Source organism: Mobula birostris, chromosome 28, assembly GCF_030028105.1.
Source record: "Mobula birostris isolate sMobBir1 chromosome 28, sMobBir1.hap1, whole genome shotgun sequence".
NCBI lineage: Eukaryota > Metazoa > Chordata > Chondrichthyes > Myliobatiformes > Myliobatidae > Mobula > Mobula birostris.
The window spans coordinates 26,315,728-26,337,769 of record NC_092397.1 but is presented as its reverse complement, the minus strand read 5'-3'; the positions used below and the strand labels follow the sequence as shown (position 1 = coordinate 26,337,769).

The following is a 22,042-nucleotide window of genomic DNA, read 5'->3' as shown; positions in this document are numbered from 1 at the left end:
AGCATTTACAGCTTATACTATGTAAGTTTGTGCAGATTTAGCGTCATCTAAAAAAATCATGATGTTCAATAGGTGTATACTGCAGAATAACCTGACTGATCTGGTTTAAAAACACTAATTCCCTGGAACGGAACACCAACTGAGAAGCTGTAGATGGGTCACTAGTACAGTCCTCCCCACCACAGAGCACATGTACAAGCAGAACTGTCACAGGAAACTAGCATCCATCATCAAGGACCCCATCATCCAGGTGATCCTCGCTTCTCGATGCTGCCAACAGGATCAGGAGCAACTCGAATTCGAACTCGAAATTTAATTCGAGCCGGAACTCAAAGTTCAACTAGAAGTCGAATTCGAACTCGAACTCGAACTCGAACTCGAAACCGAACTCGAACCCGAACTCGAAACCGAACTCGAACCCGAACTCGAGCTCGAATTCGAACCCGAACTAGATATCCAACTAAAAGTTGAACATGAACTCGATTCCGAACTCGAAGTCCAACTCGAATTCGAAACCCCACTCGAAGTCCAACGAGAATTCGAACCCGAATTCGTATTCGAACCCGAACTCAACGTCGAACTCGAACTCGAACGCGAACCGGAACACGAAACCGAACTCGAATTCGAACTCGAACACGAATTCGAAACCGAACTCAAAGTCCAACTAGAAGTCGAAGCCGAACTCGATTTCGAACTCGAACTCGAATACGAACCCGAACTCGAAGTTCAACTAGAAGTCGAACCCGAACTCAATTTCGAACTCGAACTGGAATTCGAACCCGAACTCTAAGTCCAACTCGAGGTCGAACTCGAACTAGAATTCGAACACGAACTCGAAGTCCAACTAGAAGTCGAACCCGAACTGGATTTCGAACTCCAAATCGAATTAGAACCGGAACTCAAAGTCCAACTAGAAGTCGAATTCGAACTCGAAGTCGAACTTGATTTCGAACTCGAACTCGAATTCGAACTCAAACTAGAATCCGAACCCGATTTCGAAGTCAACTCAACGTCGGACTCGAAGTCGAAGCCGTACTCGAACTCGAAATCTAACTCAAATTCGAACTCGAACTCGAACCGGAACACAAAACCGAGTTCGAATTCGAACTTGAACACGAATTCGAACCCGAACTCGAAGTTCAACTAGAAGTCGAACCCGAACTCGATTTCCAACTCGCTGGAATTCGAATCCGAACTCGAAGTTCAACTAGAAGTCGAACCCGAACTCGATTTCGAACTCGCTGGAATTCGAACCCGAACTCTAAGTCCAACTCGATGTCGAACTCGAACTCGAAATCGAAACCGAACTCACAGTCCAACTCGAATTCGAACCCGAACTCGAAGTCCAACTAGAAGTCGAACCCAAACTCGATATAGAACTCAAACTCGAATTCTATCCTGATCTCGAAGTCCAACTCGAAGTCGAACCCGAACTCGAGTTCGAACACGAACTCGAAGTCCAAGTAGAAGTCGAACCAAAACTCGAAGTCCAACTCGAATTCGAACTCGAACTTGAATTCGAACCCGAACTCGAAGTCCAACTAGAAATCGAACCCGAACTCGAAGTCCAACTCGAATTCGAACTCGATATCGAATTCGCACCGGAACTCAAAGTCCAACTAGAAGTAGAATTCGAATTCGAAACCGAATTCGATTTGGAACTCGAACTCGAATTCGAACCCGAACTCGACGTCCAACTCGAAGTCGAACTCGAACTCGAAATCGAACCCGAACTCGACGTCCACCTCGAAGTCTAACTCGAACTCAAATTCGAACCCGAACTCGAAGTCCAACTCGAATTCGCACTCGATTTCGAATTCGAACCCGAACTCGAAGTCGAACCCGAAGTCGATTTCGAGCTCGAACTCGGATTCGAACCCGAACTCGAAGTCCAACTCGAAGTCGAACTCGAATTCGAACCCGAACTCGAAGTCCAACTCAAATTCGAACTCGAACTTGAATTCCAACCCGACTAGAAGTCCAACTAGAATTCGAACCCGTACTCGAAGTCCAATTCAATAATATCATGGCTGATCTGCCCGAGTCCTCAGGTACACAGATTTACCCTTTCCCTGTAACCCCAATTCCCTCTGTGCAATCGGTTATCTAACTCTGTGTTAAATATATTTGACCAGTTAAATCCCATTTCTCCCCCGGGCACATTGTTCTGCTGATGCGCCGTTCTCTGAGAAAAGCACCACTTCCTAATTGTTTTCCTCTGGTCCTTGAGCTATGTCCCGTCGTTATGGTCTCATTTAGCAGGAAGCAATTTTCCTCTTTCTGCCTTATCTATCCTTCTCTGAGGATTCTGTGTTTCTATAAGATGTCCTTTGAATTTCCTGGATTCCACCGAGTATAGTCCAAGGCAACTCAATCTCTCCATCATAGGTTTTGCAACTTCATTTCCGAAGCAACCTGGTGATTATCCGCTGAAAACCCGTACATGTTGAGTCAAATAAGGAGACCAGAACTACCTGTGCAGGTGGCAGGGTATTCAGATCATAATGGATGCAACTCCAACTTGCGCAGCCGCAGCAGTGACGCCTCTCTGCGTGGTAGGCTGAATGTCTTTTATGCACAGTTTGATGTACAGAACGACATGGCAGCGAGAAAACCCCTTCTCCCTGAGGAGCTGTACTGCCACTGGCCGCAGCTGATGTGAGGGCAATCCTCGCAAAGGTGAACCCGCGTAAAGCTGCGGGGCCTGAAAACACTCAGCGTCCGATGCTGGGTAACTAAGCAGCCCTGTTAACAGAGATTCTAACAGACAACTTCGACATCTCTTTAGAAGAGTGTTCTGTCCGCTCCAGCTTCAAGGCAGTTGCCATTAACCCGGTGCCCACGAGGGCGACAGTAACCTGAATTAATACCTATCGTTCTGCGGCGCTCATTTCAACAAAAATGACATGCTTTGAGTAGCTGGTTATGGATCGCATTAAGTTCCATCCTCTTCATCTATTGAACCCTTTCCCGATCGCTCAAATCGGTCCATTGGTAATGCTACATCATTTGCACCTCAATCCACCTTAGCCCACCTGGAAAATGGCTCCTCAGACGCCAGGATGCTGTTGATCCCCAGTGCAGTTCATCGTTTAACACAACCATCCCAAAACGCTGGTGACTAAAATGTCTTCTTTGGGCTCAACAGATTTCTCTGTAACAGGACCTTGCATTTCTTGACAGAAAGACCACAGTTAGGCCGTATGTCCAGCTCCATCTGTCACAACCTCGGATCGTTGGTAGAGTATTCTGAGGGCTTTGAGTTGTTCCTCTATTCCCTGCGTCTTGCTAAATGTAATGACAACGTACTGTTCCGCTTCGGGTATATCTGTTAGAGTTAGATTACATTTAAGTTGCATCTGTATTTGGATACTTCCAATTAGTTCTCCTGGAGACTTTGCAGATGTCAAATTGAGTGTCTCTTATTAGAATGGCTTCTTGTAAGCTTGTCAAGGTTTTGGGGTGTTATATAGCTGGGCACGGATTTTTTGCTGCCCTGGTGTGTATGAGTTGTGTCCGTGCTAAACTCTTGGGTGTCGGCGGCCCTGGTCCCTGCCCAGTGAATTTCTAGAAGACTTATTCTGAGCTATCCAAGAGCTTATAAATTCTGCTGTATTGTCTCTTTTGTTAAGAAAATGCTTAGTTTTGTTTAATCCTTCTGGGTCTGCTTCACACTACACTTGGGTCCAAAGATCCAGTGTAGTCTTCCTCGTCAACTATTCTTGTAAGCTGCTCGAAAAGCTCTATAGACATAAAGCTAATATGAACAAAGACAATGGACAATAGACAATAGGTGCAGGAGTAGGCCATTCGGCCCTTCGAGCCAGCACCGCCGTTCACTGTGATCATGGCTGATCATCCACAATCAGTATCCAGTTCCTGCCTGATCCCCAACGTAGTCAAAGCTACGTTGACTGTCTCTAATCAGGCTCTGTCTATCCAAATATATACATACTTAATATGTCTAGTTCTCGAGAATATTCCATTAATTTGCCCATTACTGACATCAGAATCAGATGCTTTTAATTTCATGGAACCTTTCTTAAACAACAGAACAACAAACCGACTGAACATCGCCCGTGGTTAAGGATATTTGAAATCTATCTGCGATGGCCCTTGCTAACTTTACGCTAGCCTTCAACAAGGACAAAGGGGGCACTTTACAAGGCCATGTGGTGTTCACACCCCAATTTGCCTCCTCGGTTGTAATTAGTATAGTGTCCATGAACTCATTAATGTTTTACCTAGATGTATAGACTGTGTGTCCGTTGCCTCGGAAAAACAAAATTGGAAAAAATTCATTTAAGATCTCCCCAATCTCAATTGGACCTATTTACAAATGGCCACGCTGACCAACAAGAAGGTCAATGTTGTCCCTTGTTATCCTTTTGCTCTCCATATGTTTGCAGAAGTCTTTGGCATCCTCCGTCCTCTTGTCTGCCAGAGCAACCTTATATTTTCCTTTCGCTCTCCTGATTTCCCTCTTGAGTGCTGTTTTGCATTCTTTACATGATCGAATCATCATGCACTCCTTGTCCCTGGTGTGTCAAGGTGAACACTGTTGTCCCAGTCTATCGCAGAGGGAGAGATCCTCAGAACTGTCAAAATATGTAGGCTCAGCATTGGCATTCCACCGCTCACTGTTAATTTCACTTTCAGCAGAAAGAATGATCAAGTCGTTGTTCTCCATGGCCAGAGATACCGTGTCTGCATCTGCATCCCACAACCGAGTTAATCCTGGGACGATACATTCCCCAGACTTTTGAACATGTTTGTCCCGCGTATCCGCCTTTTCCTCGCCTCGACGCCCCGGTCACTTTGTATCGTCCCGTCGCCTCCCATAACTGAACAGGCTAATGCGCTTGTGAAATGGGAGTGTACGGGATCTGTCATTTTTGTATGTTAAATTTAAAATGGCTTCTTCGTTATGTTATACTGGGGACTGCTTCGTTGTTATGTTAAATGCTGAGAAAGTCTCTAGCTAGACATTTGTTTGGGTTAATACAGACAGCAGGGTGCTATTAGCCAATGGGTGTTCATGTATCGTTTTGTTCTCGGATGATAATGCTGTCTCATATGACTGGGGACGGCGTTTTGCCGGGGAGTCGGAAGAGAGACGGGGAGGACTGAGGAGAGACGGGGAGTCGGAGGAGAGACAGGGAGTCGGTGGAGAGACGGGGAGTAGGAGGAGAGACGGGGAGTCTTAAGAGAGACGGGGAGGACGGCGGACGGGGTTTTTGGCGGGAAGTCGGAGGAGAGACGGGAGGTTGGAGGAGAGACGGGGAGTCGGAGGAGAGACGGGAAGGACGGAGGAGAGACGCCGAGTCGGAGGAGAGACGAGGAGAACGGTGGAGTGACGGAGAGTCGGAGGAGATACGGGGAGTCGGAGGAGAGACGGGGAGTCGGAGGAGAGACGGGGAGGATGGTGGAGAGACGGGGAGGACGGTGGTGAAACGGGGAGTCGGAGGAGAGACGGGGAGTCGGAGGAGAGACGGGGAGTCGGTTGAGAGACGAGGAGGAAGGCGGACGTGCGGAAAGGCTTCGGTCGATCACTCCGGGTGGTCCCGAGCCGTGAGTCGACAGGATTAGGATGGTCGTCAGGAATCGATTGAGCTCCAACGGTCGCGCGCGAAGAAGTTGGACTTTGATAAGTCTTGGCGCCTATTTTTCATTACTTCCTTTTCTGCGTCGAATTTATATTAATGTCATAGACTTAGTAATATCTATAAAACATACTTGGTAAAACGTACTGGGTGTGCTGGCTGATGATTGCTGTTTGGGATTGATTCGGGCGGCAACCGACTCCGTGGGAAGCGTTGAGGCAGGTGCTGGGTGGGATTTCCCCCAGCCATATACGAGCCAATATAACTGAGCGTTACAGAAGCATCTGAAGGTAGACAACTCATCTGGACCAGATGGACTTCATCACAGAGTTGCGGAAGAGGTAGCTGAAAAGCTGGTCGAAGCATTAGTTGAGTCCATTCAAGAATCACTTGATTCAGAAATGTTTCGGGAAAGTGGAAAATTGTACTACCTCTCCACTTTTGTTTTCATAATGTAAGAGGGAAACAGCCATTTGGCCTGATTTCAGTGATTAACATAATGTTGGAGTCCATTATTAAGCATTGAGATTAGTTTCTCTGGAAAGATGGCGGCGCTTGCGGACGCAGCAGCTGCTCGGCACACTCGCGGCCCTGTATTTTTCTTAGTTCTGCCAAGTACCTCAAGTATAGTAGCAGTTCTAATCAGTTACAATCAAACCCAGCTACTGTTCATTGGAGAACACTACACAGATCCCGGAGTTAACACAACTCTCTTCCCTCCGGAAATTCTACGCACCGCGAAGCCCTTCGGAATTACCATTCCGCCGGCGAAGCGGCGCAGGCTGTGGAGGGAGAGGAAACAAAAGCGGGGAAAGCGGGTCGGGCTACGGGCCAGGCTAAAGGCTAACCCGTACAGACTAGCAGTACCAAGCTCGTTTTTCGCTAACGCCAGATCCCTCCCTAACAAGATGGATGAGATTAGAGAGAGAACCATTTCTCATTGTGCGATTATCATCACGGAGAACTGACTGAACCGAACTGTACCTGACGCTGTTATCGAGCTGGTTGGCTGCTCTATTCACAGGGCCGACTGCACGAAGGACTCCGGGAAGAGCAGAGGAGGAGGTCTGTGTGTCTACGTAAACAATAATTGGTGCACGGCCCTGAACATTGTGAATAAACGCTGCTGCACGGACTTGGAGCTCCTCGCGGTAAAGTGTAGACCGTTCTTTCTCCCGAGGGAATTCACGACGATAATAATTATGGCTGTATACGTTTCCCCGCAAGCTAAAGCTAAGTTAACATTGGAAAAGCTACATGATAGCGCCAAAGAACAGCTCATGGCTCACCCGGACGGAGTGATCATTGTAGCAGGGGACTTCAATCACACAGATTTTAAACTGGTCATGCCCAAATTTTACAAAATATGTGAATTCCCCGACACGACAATATAACACACTAGATCAAGTCTACATAAATATTCTAGGAGCATTCAAAGCGACCCCATCTGCACACCTAGGACAATCAGGCCATATCTCCCTCACATTGACCACAGCTTACAGACCTCAGATCTGCAGAGTAAAACCAACTATCAGGACAGTACATGTGTGATCTGAGGAAGCCATCTGAATGCTACAGGACTGCTTTGACATCACAGATTGGGGCTTGTTTGCAAAGGGAATGGACCTGGACAAATATGTTGGTTCAGTCCTGGTATATCTTAAGTTTTGCACTGAACACAAAAGACAATTAAGGCGTTTCCCAATCAAAAGCCATTGGTGAACTGCAATGCGAGGGCGCTAATCAGGGAGCTCGATGCAGCCTTCAGGCCAGGAGACTAACAAGCCTACAGAGAAGGACAGGGGAATCTCCGCAGGGGCATCAGGGATGCAAAGCGCAAATACAAATTACGCATTGAAAATCAGTTTGACATCAACAACCTCCGCAGTATGTGGAAAGGCATCAAAGCGCTGACAGACTACAAAACCAATAATCTGCTGCCAGATGATGACGCCACACTGCCTGATGTCCTAAACCAGTTCTTTGCCCGCTTTGATACTCAGAGGGAGGAGGCTGCTCCACTCATCCACCCACCTGGCGATGAGTCCACACTGGTCCTTAAGCAACACCAGGTGAGATCCACCTTGAGGAAAGCGAATGCGAGAAAGGCAGCTGGCCCAGACGGAGTGCCCGGCCGGGTACTGAAAGCATGTGCCGACCAGCTTGATGAGGTGTTTACAAGTATATTTAACCTCTCACTGCAACAAGCTGTTGTTCTAATATGCCTTAAAACCTCCGCTACCATCCCAGTGGCCAAGAAATCAGCTGTGAAGTGCCTGAATGACTATCGCCCTGTCGCGCTGACACCCACAGCCATGAAGTGCTTTGAGAGACATGTGCTCTCACACATTAAGGCTATAACCCCACCTGATCTGGACAAGCACCAGTCTGCCTACCGGGCAAACCACTCCACAGAGGATGCAATCACAACAGCCCTCCAGATTGCTCTGACTCACTTGGAGGAACTGAACACTTATGTGAGGATGTTATTAGTGGACTTCAGTTCTGCATTTAACACTGTTGTCCCCCATAAACTGGTTAGGAAACGGAACACTCTTGGCCTTGTTTCCTCCCTGTGCTCATGGGTCATTGTAAGCACACACCCACCACCCTCATCTTAAAAATAGGCACCCCGCAGGGCTGTGTGCTGAGCCCTATGCTCTACACACTCTTCATACATGACTGCACCACCATCTACACCTCCAACTCCATAAATAAAATTGCGGACGATACCACAGTGGTTGGCCTGATCTCGGACGAGGATGAAACAGCCTACAGGTTTGAGGTGGATCATCTGACGGAGTGGTGTAAGGACAACGACCTGGTGCTTAACACTTGTAAAACAAAAGAGATGATCATTGACTCCAGGAGATCAAAGGACAGAGTACACAGCCCCTTCCATATACATGGAGAGGTAGTGGAAAGTGAGGAAAACCTAAAGGTCCTTGGAGTTATGTTGTCAAAACATCTGAAATGGACCACCAACACCTCGCTGCTTGCAAAAAAAAAAAGCACAACAAAGGCTCTTCTTCCTCAGAAAGCTGAAACAGGCCAAACTTCCAGAAGAGCTGTTGCTTAACTTCTACCGAGGCACAATTCAAACCATCTTGACCAACAGCGCCACAGTGTGGTATGCCAGCTGCACAGCCGCTGAGCGACAAGACCTGCATCGCGTGGAGAAGGCGGCCCGGCGAATTGTCGGGATGGAGCTCCCAGGACTGGACACCATCTTTTCCAGCGGACTCAGGACGAAAGCAATCAACATAACCAGAGACACCACACACCCCGGCCACACCCTGTTTGACCCGCTGCCGTCCAGCAAAAGGTTCAGGACACTAAAAGCCTGACACAAATAGACTGAGGAACAGCTTCTATCCCAGAGCTGTGGCCTCCATCACACCACTCCCACAGAACAATGTCCGAAACTGTGAGCACACACATGCACAAACAAGGTCTCAAATACTTGCACTAACGGCACTTTGTGCATTACTGTGATATGCTGGTGCTACTGCAACTTATTTTCTGTTACATATCTAGTTAATACTGAGTTTCTATTATTGTCTTGCTTTTATTTACCGCTTTATTTAATTGCCTGAGAGGAAGACAAACAGAGTTTCATTGTACCTATGTATAATGACAATAAAGATCATTCAATTATTTTACAAGTATTGCATTTTCTAAGTAACAGATTTTTTTTCAGTCAGGAGAAAATTTAGATATTAGAGATACAAATGGAGTTAGGTGTCTTTGTGCAGTATTTCCCAAATGTGGACTTGCAGCTTGAGTTGGCAATAAGGAGGAAAATACAACTGCGTTTGTGGTGTGGACTGATCATGAAAACCTGGGGTATATTCAGACCGCCAAACGTTTGAACTCCCGCCAGGCCCGTTGGGTGTTATCTTTCGGACTATTCAAGTTTTCCCTCACATACTGTTCAGGGTCCAAGAACAGAAAGCAGGACGCGCTTCCCGCCAATACGACTCCAAGGCGGACAATTCAAGCCCAGGCACTATCCTCCCACCATCCTGTGTGGTTGCCACCCTCACTTGGGTGATCCCGTCCAAAGTAAAATAACGGCAATGGAACTGGCGATCGCCTGTATGTGCCCGTTTCCGTCAGGTCTCAGGTTTTCCAGTGGGGACACACATCTCGGTTCGCCTGCCACCCCGGGAGTGATCGGATCCTAGCGCTCCTGAAAAAAAAACGCTCTTGGTGGCCGTCCATGGAGGCGGATACACGTTATTATGTCTCAGCATGTTCCATCTGTGCTCGGGGAAAAGCATCACATCGGCCATTGCAGGTTTACTTCGTCCTCTGCCTGTCCCTGGTCGCACATCGCCCTAGACTTCGTCACCGGTCTAGCCTCTTCACATGGAAGCACCACCGTACTCACCGAGGTAAAACGGTTCTCCAAGGACGTGCACTTCGTAGCCCTCCCTAAACCCCCTTCCTCGCAAAAAAACGCAGATCTTCTCGTCCACCAAGTCTTCCGCCTCCACGGAATCCCCGCGGACATCGTCACCGATCGAGGTCCCCAGTTCGTCTCGCAGGTATGGCAGGCCTTCGGTCAAGCCTTAGGTGCATCGGTCAGTCTGTCATCCGGCTTCCACCCCCAGACGAACGGGCAGACGGAACGCGTCAACCAAGGCTTGGAGGCGACGCTATGTTGCGTAACGGCAAACAACCCGTGGACCTGGAGCGACCACTTCCCGTGAGTTGAGTACGTCCAAAACTCTGTGGTGAGCACTGCCATTGTAAGGTCCACATTCGAGTCCTCCCTCGTGTACCAACCCTCGCTGTTCCCCGCGCACGAAGAGGAGATTGCAGTACCGTCGGTTTAGGACTATATACGATCGGTGCTTTAAGGTTTGGGAGGAGACATGCACGGCCCCACTCAGAGCAGCAAATCGCAATAAAAAGACGGCCGTCCGACACTGTATTCCAGCGCCTAAGTACCAACCGGGGCAGATGGTGTGGCTTTCATCCGAGGACATCCCTCTCAAGAACGAGCATAGGAAACGCGTCCCTCGCTTCCTGGGACTATTCAAAGTCGAAACTGTAATCAATCCCACAGCGGTCCGCCTGAAACTGCCAAGACCTATGTGCATCTACCCGAATTTTCATGTTTCCCATTTAAAACCAGTTTCCGTCAGCCCCTTGTGTCCTCCGGCTGAGAATCCCCCACCTGCCCGTATCATCGATAACCATCCGGCATACACCGGCCAACGACTACTGGATGTGCGCCGTCGGGGCAGGGGTTTCCAATACCTGGTAGACTGGGAAGGATACGGTCCAGAAGAGCGTTCCTGGGTCCCCCGCTCCTTCATCCTAGACCCTTCCCTCATCCAGGATTTTCATCGGGACCATCCAGACAGGCCTGGCGGATCGCCTGGTGGCTCCCGTTCAGGGAGGAGAACTGTCATGGTCCCTTGCGGCAATCTACCCCAGTGCTATTTACCTCAGGAATTCGGCCTCGATCTCCTCGTTTAAATTCCAATCATTCATAGTCGTCAGAGTCATAGCCATACTTTATTGATCCCAGGGGTAAATTGGTTAAATTCCCAGGTTGCACTAACTACAGACAACTGCTTTCCATCAGAAAATTCAGGATAAAGACCCAGTGGTCACAACAAGGAGCTGCCAGTTCGTTGGTCGACTCCGGTGTGAGTAACCTCGTTTCATGGTTCTTCGGACTGACAGTTCTAAGTCTAGCATCGCTCCTGCATTCTCTTCAAACATAAGACCCCGGGTAAAGACTCTCCTGGAAACCGATTCCCGCCCGGCATGGCATCAACGCCTCCCGACTCTACCCCCGTGCCCGTGTTCTGCACTTGGATTCATCCACCACCACGCTCGTGTAACAATATCTATATTTCTAACTGAGTGGGACTTTGACAATTGTCATATGAAATGCCTGTTGACATTGAGTAATAAACAAGAGAGAATCTGCAGACACTGGAACTCCAAGCAACAGACACAAAATGCTGGAGGAACTCTGCAGGCCAGGCAGCATCTATGGATAGAAGTACAGTCGACGTTTCAGGCTGAGACCCTTTGGCAGGACTGGATAAAAAGAGATGAGTAAATTTAACAGGTGGGAGGGGAAGTAGAGAAGCACGACGTGACAGGTTAAACCGGGAAGGGGGGAAAATAAAATAAAGAGTTGGGAATTTTATGGGTGAAACAGATACAGGGCGGGAGAAGAGGGATAGAACAAAAGGCCATCGAAGAAAAAAAAAAAGGGAGAAGGACCAGAGGGAGGCGATGGCCAGGCACGCAGATATTGCGAGAGGGAATAAAGGGGATGGGGAATGATGAGGGACGGGAGAACATGACTGGAAAATCAAGAAATCCATGTTCATGCCATCAAATTTAAGGCTTCCCAGACGGAATATAAGGTGTTGTTCCTTCTAGCCGAGTGTGGCCTCATCACGGCAGTACAGGAGGCCATATAGATTGGAAGCTCACTGCGTTAAGGTAGCTGTTGAGTTTTATCCAGAAAAATATTGACTGATTTGAGATATGTGGCATGGAACCAGTGCTTGACCCTCAAATTTATCCAGTATTTTAACAACACTACGTCATATCTCTTTTCCCAAATATAGCCCAATCGCTCAAATACCACACGGTCCATAAATTTACATAAATGGGACGTCAATAATATTGGTCTATTACTAGAAGGATCTGACGGGGCAAGGGGGTGTTCCCAGGTTTTAGAATAGACACTACAATTGCCATTTTCCGTGAGGAGGGAAGATGGGCTCAATTCCAATTATGATTCAAAAAATGTAATATTATCTCAAGAGAGTTGTTAGACATTTGTTTAAACTTACAATAATATACATCATCTTCCTGGAGTCAGAAAGTGGGGTCGGGCGATGCGGGGGAGGGAAAGATGTGCTTGGTGGTGGGATCCCATTGGGAATGGTGGAAGTTACGGGGAATTATTTGCTGGACACGGAGGCTGGTGTGGTGGTAGGTGAGGACAGGAGGATCCCTATCCCTGGTAAAGTGACGGGAGGATGGGGTTCGAGCAGAAGTGCGTGAAATGGAAAAGATGCGGTTGAGGCTGCGTTGATGGTGGAGGAAAGGAAGCCCCTTTCTTTTAAAAACAGGTCATCTCTTTCTTTTTAGCATGAAAACCAGATTCTGAGAGCAGATGGGGTGGAGACGGAGGAGCTGAGAGAAGGGAATGTTCCAGAATGAAAATCCTCACCCGGAGAGCAGATTATTCTGGAATGAAAAGCCTCATCCTGAGCGCCCGGGCAATATCCCGGTAAACCTTCTCCGCGCGCATCCTGGTATAATCATGTCCTCTCCATAATGTGGCCACCAGAACTCGGTGCTATCCGAGCGCATCCAGGTGCTAAAACACATTACCAACAGACTGAAAAAAGCACGTTCAAGGAATTTAAGAGTCCCGACGATCACCACCGCGACCCCACCCTCCGCGACACCGAGATTGATGCCTAGTCCGCGCACATACAAGTCGACAAGCACACGGAGATTATCAGTAAAATACAAAGATGCATGTTTATAGTCCAGACCTCACAGCCCAACGAGATCATCTCTCGACAGACCCCCAGTGACCACCCCGACGCAGGACGCCCGCTAGGGAAGGCCGCGGCTCACAGGCCCAGTCCGCCCATATACAGGCACATATCTATTTGTTTTTTTTGTATTTATTTGTTTATTTATTTGTTTGTTTATTTGTTTGTTTGCTTGTTATTAATTTACTTATTTTCACATTGCTTGTTTGCCATTCTGCTTGTGTGTAGGTCTTCGTTTATTGATACTGTTGTATTTCTCAGATCTACTGTGAAGGCCAGCAAGTAAATGAATCCCAGTGTAATGTATGGAGACACATTCGCACTTTGATAATGATATTACTTTGGACTTTGAATGTGCTCTCTGAGTTCCGATTCCACGCGATTTATTGTTTATACTCTGGCTTTTCTCAGATTATTGAACGCTGGGAGCAGACAACCCGCCGTCCTTACCCGTTTTCCGCTGGCTGTGAATCCAGTCCACACCAGCGTTGTTACCTGGTGACCGCCCTCTGAAGCGGCCCAGTCAGCTTGTTGGATGGCTCAGAAAGGGGGAGGAGAGTGAAGAGTGAAACAAGTCCGGATGCCCGCCCTGCAACCCTGCAGACCTTACCACCTCCATCAGTACTTGGGTCCTGGAGCTCCGTCATTGAGAGCGCGGTGGGAGCTCGCTCCGCACACGTAGAGCAGTGGTTACGGAATTAGGCCCGGCTCCGCCTTCTCCAGGACAGCTTGGAAACGGCAAAAAACATTGCTGCTGCTGCAGAGGCCCACATGTGGATCTTGGGGATTGTAGTCGTGATGTGAAGGATCCCTGCGCCGATAATTGAGTTTCTCTCCGCCTGAGTACCCGCATGGAGTTTAGGGTGAAAGGTCACCTAGCAAAATATGAACCCTGTTTCTCGCTTCACTGATGTTGTCGTATCCGCTGAGTATATCCAGCAGTTTCTGCGTTTAGTTCAGGGTCAACTCTGTTTCTCTGACTCCGGATCTCTGCTGCCCCTGTCGCATGTGGAGAAAGTGGTGAAGGTGACGGACTGGAAATCCATTTTGGGTTGTCTCCTCGCAGGTTCGAATCCTGTCCACTGCAATGAATAGTGGAGCGGACTCGAAAGGCGGAATCGCCCACTCCAACTTCTGTTTCCTGTTGGTCAACGTCCAGCCTTTGTGTTTTGCTACACATTTGCTTCTAAGAATGAGGTTATGGAATAACATGGGACAAAAAAGGAAAGTCAGCATGTTTTCCTTAAGGGGAAAACTTGCTTGACGAACCTGCTGGAATTCTTTGAGGAGACTGCACGTAGGATAGATAAAGGGGATGTAGTGAAAGTTGTTTATTTGTACTTTAAGATAGCTTTTGAGAAGATGTAACACATGAGGCTGCTTACCAAGTTAAGAGCCCATAGTATTAAATCAAAGTAACTGGCATGGTTAGAGCATTGGCTGGTTGGTAGGAGACAGCAAGTAGAAATATAAGTATCCTTTTGCGCTTGGCTGCCACTGACTTGTGTTCCGCAGTGGTCAGTGTCGTGACCACTTCTTTTTATGCTGCATATCAATGGTTTAGATGATGGAATAAATGACTTTGTTCCCATCTTCGCTAATGATACGAAGATTGGCGGAGGGGCAGGTAGTGTTGATGAAACAGGTAGGCTGCAGAAGGACTTGGACAGATGAGGAGAATGGACAAGTGAGTGGCAAATGAAATACAATGTTGTGAAATGCATGGTCATGCACTTCAGTAGTAGAAATAAATGTGGCATATTTTCTAAACGGGGAAAATATCAAAAATTGGAGATGCAAAGAGATGTAGCAGTCCTTGTGCAGATGTAGTTCAGTGGGCGAGCACATGCTTTACATGTACGAAGTCTCGGGTTCATTCCCAGATGAGGAAATTGCTCTGTGCTCGGCATTCATTTCCGTCGTTGAAGCGCGGATAAGCCTGTAACATGCGGGAGAAGCCGTTGCTGTATCGGTAGGGAAATTCAAAAACATTGCACAGCAATTCCAATGACTATATGTAGCAGAGTGCCGCAGTGGAACCGTGACGGGCCCATAACCCCGAGGACGCCGGATCGAAACCATCTTCTGCTGTTCATCAGTTATCAGTGCGTTTTAACGCTGGAGATACAAGGGAATCCACCGGCTTTCAGTTGAATAATGGAAGGAGAAATGACAAAAGAGTTTAAATTACATGTGTGCAATGGTCGAAGATGGACATTTCTGTTTCATCGGCTTTTAGTTCCAGTATGTACAATATGGTTTCCTAGGCACACACTCATCCACACAGATTTTAATGAAGTCAGTGACACTGTGGCGTACTCATTAAGGCTCTTAGATGAATCCCTGAATACAGTCCTGTCCACAGATTCAAAACTGTCCTGCAAGCGCCCCTGCACCTCCCTTGTCAATATCCTTTTTAATCCTCACTACTGATTCAGCAGAATTCAGCATCTGCCTATACTTAGGGAGTAGGAGTCGAGCCAGGTGATCAGACTTACCAATGTGGGCAAAGTGGAAAATCTGGAAAATATTTTCTTACATCAGTTAATCAGCCAATAAATTCTACTGATGAATGCTCCTCACCCCAACACACAATCAGGCCGGAATGGGTGCGTCGCATCTGGACAGTGCTTTACACATTGATCCGCTGAATCGGAAACGATTCCGAGCCCTCTCCGTTCGGACGGGAGGAAGTGTCTGTGTAAAAGCGTCGATACCATAGTCAACGAACAAACACCGGGGTGACCCTTTAAGCTATACTATACCCGGACATGCCAGCGACAGATCGCACTTTTGCATTGGTTTCTCGCTCGTTTAGTGGTTAGTATCCCCGTCTGTCACGGGGAGGACGGGGGTTAATTTCCCCGACAGGGAAATGGTTTTGCTGTTTACATATTAAATGTAATTGCAACTCGAATTTACCAAGTAATTTGAAAAGGGTTAAATAGTCATAGTCATACTCATAGTCATAATTTATTAATCTCAGGGGAAATTGGTTTTCGTACAGTTGTTCCGTAAATAATAACTAGTAATAGAGTCATAAATAGTTAAATAGTAATATGTAAATTATAACAGTAAATTATGAAATAAGTCCAGGACCAGCCTATTGGCTCAGGATGTCTGATCCTCCAAGGGAGGAGTTGTAAACTTTGATGGCCACAAGCAGGAATGCCTTCCTATGACGCTCAGCGTTGCATCTCAGAGGAATGAATCTCTGACTGAATGTACTCCTCTGCCCACCCAGTACATTATGTGGTGTATGGAAAACATTTTCCACATTAAGTGCAGATAATTCTGCTCACACCATATGACAAAGTTTCCTACCGTAGCCCTGTATTCAGCCTCATCTCCCTTGCTGATGCATCCAACAATGGCGGAGTCATCCGAAAACTTCTGGAGGTTAAAGAGGTTAAGTCCGAGTTTGGAGTTGAAGTGATCGGTTCTTTGGGGATACGGAGCAGTCGGTCTGTAGTGACCCCGGGAGTGAGAGTCACCCGAGAGGCACTTTGTTTTCTGCTTTGTGAAATCTCCCCTCAGCGACTCTGTATCACAGAGTTATTCGACGTAACACGCGGTGACGTGGAACAATATTTGCTTCATCTGCCTCTGCCACATTTTAAAAGTTAAAAAAAGGCTGTTCTTGTGCTCGATTTAAGGTTTACAGTTCAAAGAGTCAGAAAGGAGAGGGTGAGTGGAATCGATGCCTTCACCCAGCTCAGGCCACCCTGCAGAGACTCCGGGAGACTCCTTCCGTCTGACTGCGAGCTCGGAGCTGTGAAAGGTCATCGACCTGAAACGTGAACTCGGTTTCTCCCTCCACAGACGCTGCCTAAACTGTGCAGTATTTCCGGCTGTTTCAGCTTTCAGTTCAGGAGCAGTCCTGTTTCTCTGACCCCGGGATCGATGCTGTCCTCATCCGTCCCGGGACACAGTGATTACATCCCATGTAAAATGTCCTTCTTTGAGGAGTGTGTACTCGTGGCCGAATGTTTTGGCGATGCACTGGGAACTTACTTTGGTATTTCCCCTTCTAAATCTGACCAATATGTGGTTCCACTGTTTTCTGTTTGATGTTGTCCGTCACCTTCTGATGCAAACCATTCATTCAGATTGTAAAAAGCCGAGTCACAGCATCGATTGTTAGTCACCATCTTCCAACGCCGGAATGGACCATTTATTAAAGCCTTTTTCTCGCTTGTCTCTGTGGCGCAATCGGTGAGCGCGTTCGGCTGTTAACCGAAAGGTTGGTGGTTCGAGCCCACCCAGGGACGCTGGTGATCCAGCAGCTTTTGCTGCGCGTTGTATTGCCCACCGGGAAGCGCTGAGCTGTCCGGAGACCGGCGTTCCCTGCTCTGCCGCATCACGTTCAGTGGAAATTAAAATGATTTTTGTCACATACCGAGATACGGTGAAAAGCTTCGCTTTCACGCTGTTCAGAGAGATCAGATCATTGCACAGTGAATAGAGAGAGAACAATGTTAAGCAATAACAGAATGCAGAATAAAATGTAAGGGCCACAAAGAAAGCACAGTGCGGGTAAATAATCAGGTGCCGCATCGTAACGGGGTAGATTGTGAGATCAAGGCTCCATCTTATTGTACTTGGGCACCACTCAACAGACATAACAGCGGAGTTGAAGCTATCCACGAGCCTGTAGTACGTGCTGTCTTGTACCTTCAGCCGGATAGAAGAAGGCAAATGAGAGAATATCCGGGGGTATGATAGCTTTCTGTCAGGAGCGTATAATATCCACTTCTCTTTGACTATAAGTGTGTGTTTCCTCCAGCGACATCCTTGGAACTAACGTACTTATCGGGTCTAATGTCGTGGTTTTGATTTAATTTTGGGTCCTCGATCATTCAGTTGTAGTCGAATTGGTTTCATCCCACATACGTCCTCGTTCATTTTATTTTTACTATGGATGTCCAATCCCAATACACGTCCAGCAACCCACCGCCCCCCCCCCCCGCCCCCCGCCCCCGGCCCCACCACCAGGAAGGTCTCAAAGCTCTCCGCTTCCATCGGGAAACCAGACCCAACCAGCTCCCCTCCACCACCATTCACCTCCGTCTGGCAGAACGTCCTCCCACTTCCTTTCAGCACAATGTGAGCCATGGACACTGGCATGGGTCCCAGCTGTGCCTGCCTCTTTGTCGGCTACGTGGAACAGTCTATGTTCCAAGCCTACACTGGTGTCGCTCCCTAACTTTCCCTACACTATATAAATGACTGCATATCTACCTCTTTCTGCACCCATGTGGAACTCGTCCACTTCATCAGCTTTGCCTGCAACTTCCACCCTGCCCAAAAGTTTACCTGTCCCATATCCGACAGCTCCCTCCGTTTTCTCCATCTCTCTGTCTCTATCTGTGAAGACAGGTTGTCTACTGATGTCTATTATAACCACACAGACTCTCTCAGCTACCTGGACTATACCGCTTCGCACCCCGTTACATGTAAAAATGCTAGCCCCTTCTCTCAATTCCTCCGTCTCCGCTGCATCTGCCCTCAGGGTAAGTCGTTTCATTCAAGAACAAAGGGGATATCGTCTTTTTTCAAAGAAAGGGGCTCTCCTTCCTCCACCATGAAAGCTGCTCTCAACAGAATCTCTTCCATTTTGCTCACGTCTACCCCCACCCCATCCTCGCTCCCTCCCCCGGACAGAGGGTTCGTCTTGTCCTCACCTACCTCTCCCCACCCTTCGCTCTAGCACACAATTCTCTGTAAGTTCCGCCATCTCCGGCGGGATCCCACCACCAAACACATCTTCCCCCACCCCCCCCCCGACGTTCTGCTCTCTGCAGGGATCCCATGTGCGTTGGTCCCTCCCACTGATCTCTCTTGGCACTTATCTTTGCAAGTGAAACAAGTGTTACACCTGCCCCGACACATCCGCCCTCGTTATCATTCAGGGCCCCAAGTAATCCTTCCAGGTAAGGAACCACTTCAGCTGTGAATCTTTTAGTGTCATCTACTGCATCCAGTCCTCCCGGTGCAGCCTCCTGTATATCGGTGAGACCCAATACAGATTGGAGACCACTTCACTGAGCACCTACACTCCCTCCACCAAAACAAGCGAGAGCTCCCAGTGCCCATGCATTTAAATTCCGCTTCCCATTCCAATTCCGACATGACAGCGCATGTCCTCCTGTATTGTCGTGATGAAGCCACACTCAGTTTGGAGGAACAACAACACATTATCTTCGGCTGGGTAGCTTCCAACCTGATGGTATGAACATCGATTTCTCAAACTTCTGGTAATGTCCCATCCTTCACGAAGCCCGATTCTCTTTTCCCTCCCTGACATTATCTGTTACCCACCCATCACCTCCCTCTGGTGTTCTGTCCCTTTTTCTTTCTTTCATGGTCTCTTCTCCTTCCCTGTTTTCCAGCCCAGTATCTCTTTCATCAATCAAAGTTTCAGGCCCTTAATTTACCAGCCACCCTTCCCCCCGCCAGTTTCACCTATCACCTCGTGTTTCTTCTTCCCCTCCCCTCACCGTCTAACCCTGATTCTTCGTCGTTTTTTTTTTCTCCATTTCGGATGATAGAACTCGCTCCGATACGTCGACTGTATTTTTTTCCCACAGATGCTGGCTGGCCTGCTGCGTTATTCCAAAATTTTCTGTGTTGCTTGGATTTCCATCATCTGTAGATTTTCTCTTTGGGCCTCTGTCCATATCGCTCCACTCTTACATATTCATGAGCCTATCTAAACACAACGTACATCCCTCCGTCTCTGAACCTGGCAGCCCGTTCCAAGCACCCGCCCCACTCTGTCTAAAAACGTGACGCGCACATCTTCTTTAAATGGCATAGTTATTAGAAACAAGGTTAGTAAACTTGTGGCACAGAACAGTACCAAGGCATGTGATTTAGTGGCCATTAAAGAAACTTGGTTGCAGGGTGGGGATGACTGGGGATTAAGTATACAAGGGTATCAGGTAATACGGGAAGATATGCAAAGAAGGTCGGGTGGCGCTCTTGAATAAGGATGAGATCAGGGCGATTCTGAGAGACGATATAAGATCTACGGAGCAGATTGTGGAGTCTATCTGGGTAGAGATTAAGAATAGTAAAGTGAAACAAATCACTGGTGCACTGGTGGGAGCTGTCTACAGGCCACCTAATAAAAATATTGCAGAGGCAGAGGCGATTAACCAAGAAACAACAGAGGTTTGTAAGAATGGATCGGCAGTTGTTATGGGGTACTTTAACTTCCACATAGATTGGGTGAATCAGGTTGGTGAAGGAAATCTTGAGGAGAACTTCATAGAATGCATCCATGATGGCTTTCTTGAGCAGCATGTTAGTGAACCTACAAGGGAAAATGCTATCTTAGATCTAGTCCTGTGCAATGAGACAGGTAAGATTAACGATTAACGAACAGGAATCCTCTTGGAAAGAGTTATCATAGTATGATTGAATTTCGCATACAGATGGAGGATGAAACAGTTAGATCTAAAATTAGTGTATGATGCTTGAACAAGGGAGACTACGAAAGGATGAGAGAGGAGCTGTCGAATGTGGGTTGGGGGAACGGGCTATTTGGTAGGACAGTTGAGGAACAGTAGAATACTTTTAAAGAGGTTTTTCACAGTGCTCAACAAAAGTATATTCCAATCAAAAGTAAGGAGAGTAAGTGTGGGGAATAAAAGATAGTATCAAATTAAAAGCTCATGTGTACAAAGTCGCAAAGAGTAGTGGGAGACTGGAAGGTTGGGAAAACTTTAAAAAGCAACAAAGAACAACTAAACAAGAAATAAGGAAAGGGAGGATAGAGTATGAAAGTAAATTAGCACAAAATATAAACAACAGCCAACAAAAGTAGGGTGGCTAAAGTCAACGTAGGTCCCTTGGAAGACGAGAAGGGGAAATTGATATTGGGTGATAAGGAAATGGCTGAGGTATTGAACGACTATTTTGGGTCGGTCTTCACGGTGGAGGACAGGACTAATATGCCAAAGAATGATGTTATGGACGAAATGGGAGGCGAGGATCTTGATAAAATCACTGTCACTAAAGAGATAGTGATGAGCAAATTAGAGCGCCTGAGGATAGGTAAGTCCTGGTCCTGATGGGAGGCATCCCAGGGTGCTCAGGGCATGACTTTGGCGGAAGTTACATCAGACGTGTTGCTAATCATTTACCAACATTTCCCACGCTCTGGGCAGGTCGCCAGCGGATTGGAAGACAGCAAATGTCACGCCACTTTTTGAAAAAGAACGTAGGCAAAGGACGGGCCAGTTAGGCCAGTTAGCTTAACATCTGTAGTCGGGAAATTGCTTGATGCTTTCATTAAGGAAGAAATAGCAAAACATTCAGAAAGGAGTGGTTCCATTAGACAGACGCAGCATGGATTCAGAAAGAACAAGACCTGTTTGACAAACTTACTGGAGTTCTTTGAGGAAATAATGAGTGCAGCGGATAGAGGGGAACAGGTGGATGTCGTATACTTGGATTTCCAGAAGGCGTTCGATAAGCTGCTGTACAAGACAATTATAAATAAGATACAGATGCCTGGAGTCGGAGGAAGTGTATTGGAATGGATAGTGGATTGGTTAACCAAAAGAAGGCAGAGAGTTGGTCTGAGTGGATGTATCTCTGGTTGGCAGTCAGTGGTGAGTGGGGTGCCGCAGGGGTTGGTGCTGGGCCCGCAGCTGTTTAGCATTTATATTGATGATTTGTAAGAGGGGACTGTGTGTAGTGTAGCAAAATTTACTGATGACACTAAATTGAGTGGAGAAGCAAATTGTACAGAGGATGTGGAGAGCCTGCAGAGGGATATAGATATGTTAAATGAGTGGGCCAAGGTCTGGTAGACGGAATACAACGTTAGTAAATGCGAGATTGTCCACTTTGGAAGGAATAATAGAAGAGCAGATTATT

General features: G+C 47.4%; 1 protein-coding gene and 1 non-coding gene across 2 annotated transcripts in view; both read left to right on the top strand.

The window, feature by feature from the left end:
• The window catches only part of LOC140189167 (uncharacterized), a 420,311-nt gene that overhangs the window by 156,431 nt on the left and 241,838 nt on the right, over positions 1-22,042 (top strand). The window lies entirely within an intron of this gene.
• trnan-guu (transfer RNA asparagine (anticodon GUU)) lies at positions 17,351-17,424 on the top strand. The gene has a single exon. It is a non-coding gene; the product is annotated as a tRNA-Asn (tRNA).